The sequence below is a fragment of the Ambystoma mexicanum genome, chromosome 6p (genome assembly GCF_040938575.1).
Source record: "Ambystoma mexicanum isolate Mex_15411 chromosome 6p, UKY_AmexF1_1, whole genome shotgun sequence".
Classification (NCBI taxonomy): domain Eukaryota; kingdom Metazoa; phylum Chordata; class Amphibia; order Caudata; family Ambystomatidae; genus Ambystoma; species Ambystoma mexicanum.
Window position 1 is genome coordinate 623,393,665 of NC_090935.1, and position 12,749 is coordinate 623,406,413.

A 12,749-nucleotide genomic window follows, 5' to 3' on the forward strand; every position below is an offset into this window, starting at 1 on the left:
TCCAGGGCCAGAATTGGGCTTTTCAACATACTTTCCACTGAAATGCCACCCCTTGCTTCCACCAAACACAAACACATGTGTGGAGAGGAGGAGCTGGGTAGCGGGGGGGTGCCCTGCTGCGACTGGCAAAGCAAACTGAATAGTTTTTCTTAAGTGGTCATTTAGGCTTTTAGCTCCCCCACTGGCGAAGATGAACATGTTGCCATCTTGATAACCTGCATGCCACAGATCAATGAAGTCTGATGGTAGTATACGCTTGTGCGCATACACACACGCACACGCACTCTCTCTTTACGTTACAGCCTTTAGTTTACTTGCGGGCCAAAAGGTGTTCAGTAATCACGGACATGTTACCCTTTGGTATGGCAGCAGGGAATACCCACAGAGGTGACGAAATTTCGCAGTGTGACTTATTATATGTAAATTCAAAGATATAACCACGGAAATCCCCCATTGTCATATGTTTAGAAAAATCCATTATAAATATATAAACCCCAAAGCCGCCAACCCAAAGTAAACCCTTTTTCTTCTTGGCACTGTATTTATTCTTCCTATTGCTAACAGTGATTTTGTGTCAGGCACGTGTGGTTTATGGAATGGCATTAAAAACTGCTCCAACTGAAACTACTTGGCAGACGGCGCATCCAACAGTGCAAGACCAAGACTGTGCAGCATTTGCTTACTGCAGCCTTTCCAAATCAGATTGAAAAGCACACTTAACGGTATGAACGGTATACCGGTATAAACAATGTGACGGTTATTATTGTTCAATTAAGTGGTTCACGGTATCTTTAGCGGTATACCGTAATACCGTTCCATCCCTACACACAAGACACTGGGCTATTTGGATGCTATCAAGTGTGCACAAAGAAAAACAATGTTGTCTAAACTATCTCTTTGCTTGTGCTTCTTAGCAAAGAGTTTCTGTGCACCTTGCTTGCCAGTTCTTTTTTTTATACTAGCTTTTATTTGAGGAAAGGCCCAAGACACCGCTTGCAAAGTTAACAAGTTGTATTCATACACAAATGAAGTGCATCAGCAAAGAACTCTGCTGCCGCTGAACGTCCTGCCAAAATCTGCACAAGCAGAACCCCGTCATCGGTGACATCATTAAATACAGTGGAAACCCGCGTGGCTGATTGGTAAGACCCTACACATAGGCGGCCCACTCCAGTGGGGTCGCTAGGCCATTGGTCCCAGCCTTCTTGTCCATCTCTGTCCACATGGGTGTTGCTGGGCTCATCATCCGTAGTAAAACAGGGCCTAATAAGCAATTAGTTACTTTGAAAACTTTGCTAATCTATCACTGTAACAACGCACCTAGCAGCCCAGGGGGAGAGCCGAGGTCATCCTAACTCTGATACTTCACTCATTCTCAAAAACGTAAGCAACTTCCCAAGGTCTTCCACCTTTATTTTGGGCTATAGTTTCATCCCTCCCAGTCAGATTGCAGCTCAAATCATGTGACCCAAATGTGAAGGCAAGATAGCCTTGCTTTCTGATCTTTTGATCAATAGGGGTCTTGCAGCTTTATGGTCAGTGGTCTGGGCCTGGCTGGTACTGTTATGTAGATGTCTTGGGATCAAAGCATAGAAGGGCTGTAGCTCTGATTCACAGGGGGTGTTGGGGCTGAGGGGCCATGCTATATGTATTGTGGGAGGGTAACTGCCAAAAGGCGCTCTGCTCCCTTCTCATGGCCTTACAGAGCACATTCTTCCCAGGGCGTGAAGGCCTGCCGCCTCAGAGACAGTGAAAGGCTTGTAATTCCCTGAAGCTCACATGTGGCGTGGATTATATCTGTGCCAATAAAACAAGTCTAATACTAACACGTTTGGTGCTTTCATAATGCTTGGGCCTGCGTTCCAAAATGGCTGCCAATAACTAAGATGGAGTTTACACTTGCCTCTACTATGTAGCTACAAATGCATGAACTACGCAACTGTGCGCACTCCCACTTGCAACCCCTCCACCTGCTGTTTTGGAGTGTGGTTTGTTTGTTTCTCATTCAGAATCGCCTAGGGGGGTGGCAAGACCATTTCTCCTTCCCAACGTTCCACCCTTTTGTTAAATCTACATTAACAAACTCCCCTGCATTGTTCATGCTTATCCCCCAATAACGGTTCTCCTCCAATCTCTGTACCGTCTAACCGTTCAGCTTCCAAATATGGTGGCAATCCCTCCATAGAAGCCTATGCTCTACACACACTGCACAATCCAGATCGGGCATACTCCTCACGGGTGCAAGTCATATATATGCATCCCCCATCCCCAGCTACATCAACCCAATGTTCTGTATAGTTCTCAGGATTTCGTAGGGGTGTAGTAATAGTGCCATTGGGGTGTAAGCAATGCTCAAGTCGGATCATGCAGGGTTTATTCCACCCATCTGTTTGGGTACCGTGTTCTGTGGTACTGCGAGGTGCATTGGATATCCTAATTTCGACCATCATCATAGCGCGGTTAGGTACTGCTTTGGCACAGCATCTGAGGACCAACTGGCAGGTGCAGAAGATGACCAACATGAACACGATCACAGGTACCCACATCTTCACTATTGCTCCCATCCAGAAAGGGGCCCAGGAGAAAATGCTATCAAACCAGCCCTTACTTTTGCATTAGAGCTTCTGTGTTCATGCACGCTCCCAGGGTGTGTACGGCTCCTATTATCTGTATCATTAGGAGGCATGAACTTGCAACAGGAATCTCCGATCTTTTTTCACACGCCACCTTGCATAGCTGTAAGGAGGTCAAGAATGTAGGGGGTTCTGTATCGTTTGTCAGCCATAGGGCCTGCAACTCTACTTTTATGGCATTGAACCCTTGTTCTGTGTCGTTTGACAGCTGTACCAGTTCCCAGCGGACAATCTGAAGCCATTTAGCCATAGCAGCTGCTTGGACCCCAGGCAGTAACATTGATGGAAAGAACGTTTCTACGCCACTAAATAGTCTGTACTCGTCGAGTATCTCACTAAGAAGTTTGGAAGAATCGTGAGATAAATAGTTTGCTCTTTTCTTTCTCTGCAACTTTTCTTTTGCCTTCAGGAAGGATGTGGAACTCCGGGCCTGTAACGGATTCCTGTAGGCTCTTTGGGAGGTGGGAACTGCCGTGGGTGGTGATGAGTGCGCCGGCCCTCCTTGGAGATGCTCTTCGGGTATTACAAGCAGTGCAGAGTGCAAGGTAGCTAGCGAACAGTAGCCCCTCCATGATGGTGGGAGCTGCAAGTATGCCTGCTGACCACACACCCAGTAATAGTCTATAACTGCAGCTCTGCCTTTCTTGAGGTCTGGGAAGAGCAAAGTCTTATTACAATGTTCATCGGCCCCTATTGAAACAGTCCTTATTAAGCCACCCGCCATACAACTGAACGTTGTTTCTTGCCACTTGTTTGCCACATATTTAAGTCCTTGTAACACCAAAGGCGGTCTTGGCAGACACTAAATGCTTTTAGGATTGTTTTTGCATTGCAGTTGATCTGGATTCAATACTTCGAGCCTCATATGTGCATGGAACATGCCTCGCATCCTGCATAGCGCTAGATGGACCAGGCATTGAGCCTCTAGAATGGGTACTTCCTGCTGCACGAAGACCTTCGGGTCCCCTGATGCATGCAGTATTAACGAACAGACATGACAACTTCCATTCACTTTATCCCTCCCCACTCTACTCATGTCCGAGTACCAACTATTTGACATTTCTGGGTGGCGTACATCTTCTATAGCATCTAAGCCAAGTTCATGGTAGGCATCATATTTTGCCCTTTTCATTTGTCTTTTCGTGCGCCCAGAACTTTGCATATATCCATTAAAACTTTTCCAACTACTAGTGCTATTAGCAAAACTTGTATCGTAAAAATACATTGGGAATAATAGGGACCTGGCAATGAATTCTAAAAACCCAGAACCAGTGGGTGCAACTGTATCAGAGACAACTGTCAATGCTGGTATATAAATTTACGTCCTTGGTGCTCGAGTTGTGTATTAGGGACAGTAAAGACATAGCTGCATTTGTATTAGTAATAGATGCATTATTAACAGAACCCCACTTTTTATGTGTGCTCCCGTGAGAAACCTGAAGTTGTCTCACCCGCTAGTCCCTGGGGCTCTGTCATCCAGGTGGCCAGGACACGGCCATCGCTTTTGGATACAGTTCCTGCGGGTGGACCAGTGCTGGACTGTGTGAGGGGTTTTCTGGGAGTGGGACACAGGATGGTGAGACGCGGTATCCCCTTCCCTGTAACACCTTTACCCCATCCTGCCAGGTAGGATATTTAGGAACTCAACCCCCCACTCCTGGTCACCACCCCCCACCACTCCCCCCCCTTCACAACACAAACACGTTCTCACTGTCAGCTCGCTATGAGAGAAATCAGACTAACACCCGAGCCGTATACCTGACATTTCCCAATACAATGGTCAGGCACTTACTGACCATCACACACAGATCTGACTTCCATTACACTTCTCCACACAGATAAAAGGCAGAGCACAAGAGCACACCCTGACCAAGGCAAAGCTCACAAGGAAGCAGTTCCAAGATGGCAGTTTAACAGCAGGAGAAAGATGCCAAAACAGAAGGGGATCGTAGTGAGGGAAGTGCCCTTGACCTTTTCAACAAGGAACCGTTACTTTCATGAACCCTCGAGAATAGAAAGCGTAAGACCAGGAAAGAATCCTGCATTTTGTGTCAGAGGTACCCAGGGCCCTCCTGCGTCGATAATCAAGTTGGGGAGAATCGCTTGCCGCTGTTGTACTGTCCTTGGCTCATACAACAAAGCTGCTCCAGTGAAATCAACACAGCCAGTGAGTTGGGGAGACTGATACCAGACCGGTCTGTGTTGAAACCAAGGTTGCAAGCAGCAACATTGTATGGTGAGCACTGAAGTGAACAGTGTATGAAATGCATGTGATAACCAATGCGAGTAAAAATTGAACAAGAGATGAATGATTGACCTTTGAAACGAAGATATGATACCCTAGACAAAGTGGTCTGGCACTCATGCGTTCATGCTCATTCCACGGTCTTTATAAGGTATCCAACTGAGATTTGAGAGAGGTGAAAAAGTGGCAAAGAACTGCACATCGATTTGGTCCTGTGACGGGTCAAGCAAAATCCTTTTTTGAATTGAAAAAAGTTGATGACAAAATAGGGAAAGTTTGTCCGAGCCTGAGTGAGGGAGATCAATTGAAAGCTTTAAAGCTTTTGGGATAAAGCAAGTTTGTATCAAAGTGAATTAAATTCGTCCAAGCCTGGCGGAGAGAGACTGATTGAACATTGTGTTAAAACGGATCTGAACCCGGCTGAGGGGGGATCCGGGGTGGATAGTGTATCACCTGAGAAATTGGACAGATGAAGATCCTACAAAGTTTGTATTAAAGGGATCTGAGCCTGGCTGAGGGGGATCCGAGGTTAATACTGAATCACCTGAGAAATTGAGTATGTGTGAAATTCCGAGAATAAAAGAACATGTTTGTTTGTCGCATCAGGCGCTCTGCAGGATGATACTTTGAAAGGCAAAGAGACTTGGGCATTAAAGGCCCTGATGCTAATGTTTGAACTGCACCCTCATGCTAGAGAAGCCAGAGACTTTGCTAGGCTCAACTGTATCATCTTATCCCCAGCTGAAAACATGGGGAAGGGAGGCCAACGCCCTGAACATCCGGAAAAATCATTTCTTGAATGCTTCTTTCTTTTACGTAACATTGATTCCCATGCTATTTGTATTTAGAGGTAAGGATTGGCAATACGTTAATTAGTATAGGCCCTTTTTATTTCTACAAGACACCACTAGGACTGCGTTATTATTATTTGATGGTCGCAGCTTGCTCCCACCTGTAGATATAGGATTAGATAGGCGTTTTTCAAACCCTTTTTGAAGTTCAATAAACACCCTTGAACTGTGGGTGGTCACTTGTCTGTCTTACCATGCATTCCCTTACAGCCCCCCCCCCATATAAAAACAGTTCCCAAATAAATGCCCAACGCAAACACCAAAATTGCAAACAACCCGTCAATATAATGCATGTCACACAAGTATGAGTATGACACACTATTATAACAAATTGTATTATACAAAGAAAGAGCGAGAGAGAGAAAGAGAGAAAAAAGGAGAGGGAGAGTTTGGGAGGGTGTAAGTGTTCACCCTCTGTGAAAAATATCATGTTTAGCAGTTTAGTTGTAGTGGTACTGGTACGTGATAGTCGAAAAGGAGGTAGTTAATCTGTACCAGTATGCAATTTTTCAGGGCCACTGCGCGTAGAAATATGCTATTATGGATACTCCAGGGTGTTCACAGGTGCTCTTTGGACGTCCGATAAGTGAATCCAGTAGCACAGCTCCTTAACTTTCACTGCAAGGGGCGTAGAAAAGACAACCTGGTAGAGCCCATTATACCTGGGGTCGCTCCACCTGTGGACAGAATTCCACACGTAGACCAGTTTGCCTGGAAGTAATGGTTGAGTGGTTGAGGAATCGGGTGGTACAGCAGCTGCAGCGCCCAGTGTTCCTCTGATCGGGGTAGTGTGATCTGCCAAGTGACACATTTAATTGCCCGTGTTAGGGTGGTTAAGTAATCATTAAATTCTTCTCCTAACAAAAATGCAGCCCTATGTGCGTCTGATGCTTTCCTAACTGGAGACAGGGGTGTATGCATGCGACGACCAGTGACCACCTCATTAGGTGATAAATGGTGGTCTTTGCAGGGTTTTGTGTGCAAACTGAAAAGTGCCAATAGCAAGCAGTGCACCCAGTTGTTTTTTATGTGGTGCAAAGCTTGGATAGCTTACTCTTCAATAGGCTGTTCATCCTCTACATGACTCAATTGCCCTGGGGGTGGTCATTGGTGCGCATTCGATGTGTAATGCCAAGGAAAGTTGTAATCTCCTTAAACAATTAGTTGAAAAAGTGGGTGCCGTTGTCTAATCTCAATACATCGCACACGCCTCATCTAGGAAAAACCTCACTCACTAAAAATGTAGCTGCGCATTTGACATCTGGGTGTCCACAAGGTTCCGCCGCCACCCACTGGGAGAAGGTGCAGACGACAACGATCAAATATCGGCAGCCGTTGCACCTCCCTCGCGTATCCACGTAGTCGATCTGCATCTCGCGGTAACGGCCCAGTAGGGTGGGGAAGAGTGCCTATTATTATTCGCGGTGTCATTCCCGTGCCGTAACTCTGACCTGTAACACAGTGGCTGACCAAATTTGCTAAATGCTCCTGGAGATTTGGACAAATCACTCTTCCTGGGTTTCCGGAGCGATTTGCTGCCTAGAAACATGGGTTGGATGATGAAGCTGGTCAAATTCATTTAATTTCATTTCATTTTTATATAGCGCCGGTAGCCCAAGGGCATCAGGGCGCTTTAAACGAAAAGAGACACACATAGAACACAGAAAGAGGCCAGTCCATAGCTGAACCCTGAAGATGTCCCTGATCCAACTTATCCCGGTTCATCATCTGAAGAGATATGTTTTCAAACCCTTCCTGAAAGCAAGAAGGTTTGTTTCAGACCTGAGTGTTTCCGGAACACTATTCCACAAGCTGGGCGCCTGAACCAAAAAGGAGCTGCCCAACCCCGATTTCAGCTTGAACTTGGGAACGATCAACAGGCATTTACCCCAGGAGCGAAGACTTCTACTGGGGTTGTGAAGCACTAACCTCTTTTTTAAAATACTCTGGAGCAGAGCCATAAAGGCATTTATGAACCAGGCAGAGAGCTTTAAATTTTATACGATCCTCTACTCTTAGCCAGTGTAACGCCATTCTATCTTTAGTGACATGGTCTCTTTTCCTCAAATTTTTGACCAGCCTAACCGCGTTATTCTGAATCACCTGACAACTAGAGACATCCCTAGAGGAAGCCCCTAGCATCAGGGCATTACCATAGTCAAGTCTTGATAATATAATGGCTCTGGCTATGGCTGCCATGTTGCCCTCATTAAGGTAAGGCTTAATGGCTTTCATGAGCCTTAAGTAATATGCCGTGTTTTTTTGTAGATAGCTAGTCTGAGCATGAGTCTACCGCTGCGTTAACCATCATTCCCAGGGTCTTCACTTTCTGGACTACCTGGATAGTGGCTTTCTTGATTTTAAATGACTTATACTCTGCCCCCAAGTTGGCAAGCTGACGACTAGATCCAAACAGCATAAGCTCAGTTTTGGAGTCGTTCAGACACATCCAATTTGTCTGCATCCAAGCATTAATTATCTTATAGACCCTGGCTATTACTTCACTGTCTGCGTCATGATGGCTGCCATCCAGTTCCAATATGAGTTGGGTGTCGTCTGCGTAATTTGTAAACGACACCCCCTCCTTCACCAGTAAGCTGCACCGAGTGCGCATGTATATGTTAAACAGCATTGGGGACAGGCTGGCCCCTTGTGGGACTCCAAATAAAATATCACAGGGATCGGAGAAGCTACTGCCCCAATGGACTCTGGCTTGACGGTCCGAAAGGAAGGACAGAAGCCAATCTATGGCTCCTTCTGAACATCCCACATTCTCTCTGAGTGCCTTGATGAGAAGGTGGTGATCCACCAGGTCAAAGCCGGCACTTAAATCTAAAAGCATTAACACTCCTAACTTGCCTTTATCTATTAAGCTAAGCATCTGGTTCTGCAGATCCAGCATGGCTGTTTCCGTACTATGGGAGGCTCTAAATCCCGATTGTTGCCGAATGGTATTATTAGTAACTCATGTTGCATAACTGCTTTCCCCGTTGCCTCCTGTCTCCATATCAGAACAGTAGGGGTAGTTTACACCCCCTTTTTACCCTCAGTTCCTTTTCCTCTCAGGCGCTCGCCCCTGTAAGTCAATGATTTATGCTGTTGGGAGTGAATTATAGGGGACTGGGGGTTGCGCTGTTGGGTTTTAACACAAGTTATTTTGCTGGTTGAGGTATTGGGAAGGTATGCTGCTGTTTTTGCTGCTGCATCTGCGGCAGCGTTTCTGAGGGAGACCTCGTCTGTGTTATTGGTGTGGGCGGCACATTTTACGACCGTCACTGCGGATGGTTTTGAGAGTGCAAAACTGAGCCTATCTAGTAATGCGGCATGTTGAACTGGGGACCCGTCGGCCCTCCTGAACCCCCTCATCTTCCAACGTGCAAGACCGACATGCACTGTTGTAGTGACGTATGCAGAATCTGAATAGATGGTCATGCAGCACCGCTGTGATGCTTGTATCGCTTCTTTGAGCGCTACAAACTCTGTCTCCTGAGCTGGAAAATGCATTGGCAATCTCTTTTGCACTATTATTTTGTATTCACCGTCACCAGGCGCACCACAACCGCCCCAGTGTGTCAAAAGCCTGTGCCTTGGTCAATTGTAGCTGACCCATCAACAAAGAGGACCTCTCCCCCCTCGAGTGGGCTATCCTTTGCTTTGGGAATGCCATCTTCCTCCGCCTCATAGGATACACAATCATGTTGTCCCATGTCTTCATTGGTGCACATTTCAGTCAGAAACGTAACAGGGTTTACTGTTTTACATCTTACAATGTGGATATGTGTGCTGGATAGAATGATCTTATAGGCACACACCGTCTGTGTTGTTAGAGTGGACTTTGATTTTTCCAGGATAGCGAATACTGAGTGCTCTTTGTAGAAGGTGACAAGCGCACCATTACTATAGTGGATCTCTTCTCAATTGCAAATGCTGCAGCAGCGAGTGCCTATTTGCATGCAAATTGTCCCTGCATTACTGAGTCTAACATGCCGCTGTAATAGGCCAATTGTTTGTGGTCCATCAAACTCTTTTGTGTTAATACTGCAGTCATAAGTTGGCCGTTGGAGTGGGAGTGGGAAAATAGGTAAAATGTGTGTGTATAGTCTGGGGTAGCTAGCACTGAGGTGGTAAATATGACTTCTTTGAGGCCATTGAAACTGGTGAGCATGTCTTCTGTTCATACAATCTTGTTATCAGTCTATTGGGACTCCTGGAGGCCTTGCACAAAGGGCCTGGTGTAGGCTGCATAGTCGACTGTCCAGGTCTGACAATAGTCACACAAGCCTAGGAACATTTGCATCTCCTTCGCTTTGGCGGGCCGTGGAGTGGCACGCACTGATGCGGTACCGTATGAGATACATCAAGAATATAGTCAGTGGCCCCCTCAAACCCCAGGTGCCCAAATGCAAAACCTGCAAGCTGCCCAGCCACATGTGCCCGTGCCCAGCGCTTTACACGGAAGACGCATGAACACAAATTATGTTGTACATAATAGCACCATTGTACCTTACTTGGGGGTTGGCGTCATGGAAGGTAACCCTTTTTCTTTCCCTGGTACAAGTGCCTACCCCAAATGGGCCAGCCCACTGCGATCCGTTAGTATCCTTTTTCTGTTCTTAGATATCAATTGCCCCAAGTACAATACTTCTTGCAGGCAATACTGTAATTTGGCTTTGTCAACTTTATACACTTTGCGGGCCAAAAGCTGTAAGAGCATTATCAAATCTTTCCTACACTGGTGGTGTTTGTCACTGCACACCAGCAGAGCATCCACGTACTGGATGATCATACTGGGCACCTGGATATTTCCTAAGTCTGCATGTACGATTGAGTTAAAAACACTTGGGGACTAACAGTACCCTGGAGACAGTCTTGTGTATTCAAATCTCACCCCCCCCCCCATGTGTAAAGGCGGTGAGGTATTGTGAGTCACCGTGCAGTGGAATGGAAAATAAAGTGCTTGAGATCCACCACAGTAAAGTGGGTGGCTGCGATAGGGGATGTTGCAATTTACAGGGTTTTGAACCACAGGAAATTCTTCCTGTACAAAGTTATTTAGGGGACGTAAGTCCTGGATCATCCTCCAACTGCCCCCTTTTTGCCTTTTCTTGAAGGATAGATAGGCGTGTTGCATGGGGGGGTGGGTGTCATGATTATTCACTAGTTTAATAGGGCAGTGATGGTGTCTCTAATCCCTTCATCCGACGGTACTGTCTCATTCAGGGCAGCAGGGCACCTGGCTTCAGTGTTATCCACACCAGGGTCACCCCTTGCAACATCCCTACATCTTGGGCGTTCGTGGTCCAAAGTCTTACGTGTACATGTTCAAAGTCACTGTCAATGAAGTGGGATGGGGCTGCAAGGGCCATGAGGGGACATTGAACTTTCCAGTACTGTACCATAATTTCACTGGGGATACAAATCGCCAATGCATTTTCACCATCGCCTGGTTTGTCTTCAAACAATTCCACATCAGTCACTTACCTAAGACGCACTGTAGGATAAATATAGAGCACTGTGCACCGCTCACACATATCGGGGTCATTCCCTATGACAACAAGTTGCTTTCCCGAAACCATCAGACCGTACAAATCTAGGGACAACATCCTTACTGCCACTTACTCGGGGGTCAACACAGGCCGAAAAATGAAATTAGCTGGCACTCGCCAGCAACCTTTGCCAATTTGGGCTGAACCACCTCGAAGCACTGTAATCCCGTACATAAACATGTCTGGGACCACTGGAATCCTGCAAACCACTAATTCTCCTCCGCTTGCATATATGATGGCCATTGCTCTCATTGCGCACATTCCTGGGGTGGCACATACAAATATGCTGTCTCTAAAGGAGATAGTCCTGTTCAATTTGCTAAGCAGGTAGCGGCCCAACACGTTTATCGGAAAACTTTAAGAATACAACAGGGGAGCCCAAACCATCATCCCCCCCTATTTTAATGTCAACTTCCTTGGTGTATGGAACCGTGGTGACAGGCCCAGAGAAGCCCTGCGTGTTCACCTGACAGCAGAACGTTTTCCTCACTGAGGCATGATTTTAATGGTACCTGTGTCAACCGTAAAGATGAAGTGTTTGTTTCCCATTTCTGCGCCCACCAAGGGTTCCTCATCATGGTGGACTGCCACGCGAGAGCTATCTGTGGGCTGGCCCATTCGGGGTAGGTATTTGTACCGGGGAAAGAAAAGGGTTACCTCCCATGACGCCAACCCCCAAGTAAGGTACAATGGTGCTATTATGTACAACATAATTTGTGTTCATGCGTCCTCCATGTAAAGCGCTGGGCGCGGGCACATGTGGCTGGGCAGCTTGCAGGTTTTGCATTTTGGCACCTGGGGTTTGAGGGGGCCACTGGGTATAGTCCTGATGTATCTCATACGGTATAGAAGTTGGTATTTGAAGCTGCCCTTGTGGCTGGGGCTGTGGACAATAGTTGCTATATGGGTTGTAGCCCACCCCTAGCCTGCTTCTACATTATCTCGCAAAATGTCCCTATTTCCCGCAGCTCCAACATTGCGAGGGCCCCTTACCACAACCTCGGGCCCCATTCCTCCAAATCCCCCCTTTCCCTCTCTGAACCCACCTCTTCCCCGCTGCTGACCTCCTTGCTGCCACTTGGTGCCAGAGTGCAGATGCCCCCATCTGACTGTCTTTGTCCTCCTCCTCCTCTAGGCCAAAATGCAGCTATCTCACGTCTGCGGGTGCCTGTATGCTCCCTGTCGTTTCTAGCGGCTCAGATGCAGTTGTCCCTTTTACAGCTAATTTAGCTACCTTTCTCTGTACTAGGTCTGCTTCTTCTGTCTGGATGCCCTTGCGCTGCATCCCTTTCACACTCCTTTATTCTTTTGCAATCGTGTATTATGATCATCTGAATTCCCGCCCACCCTTTCGCTTCAATGTCCACTATTTTGTTGAGAGCTTTTTGCACCTCCTTGGGTAAGCCCTTTTTTATAACGAAATAAAAAAGGAACTGATCGGTCCCACTGGTGTCCTGTCTCTGCCATCCACATC

The 12,749-nt window shown here is 46.7% G+C and overlaps 1 protein-coding gene across 6 annotated transcripts in view; it reads left to right on the top strand.

Annotated features, from left to right (window-relative positions):
• Nucleotides 1-12,749, top strand: part of FAM169A (family with sequence similarity 169 member A) — a 988,180-nt gene that overhangs the window by 459,018 nt on the left and 516,413 nt on the right. The window lies entirely within an intron of this gene.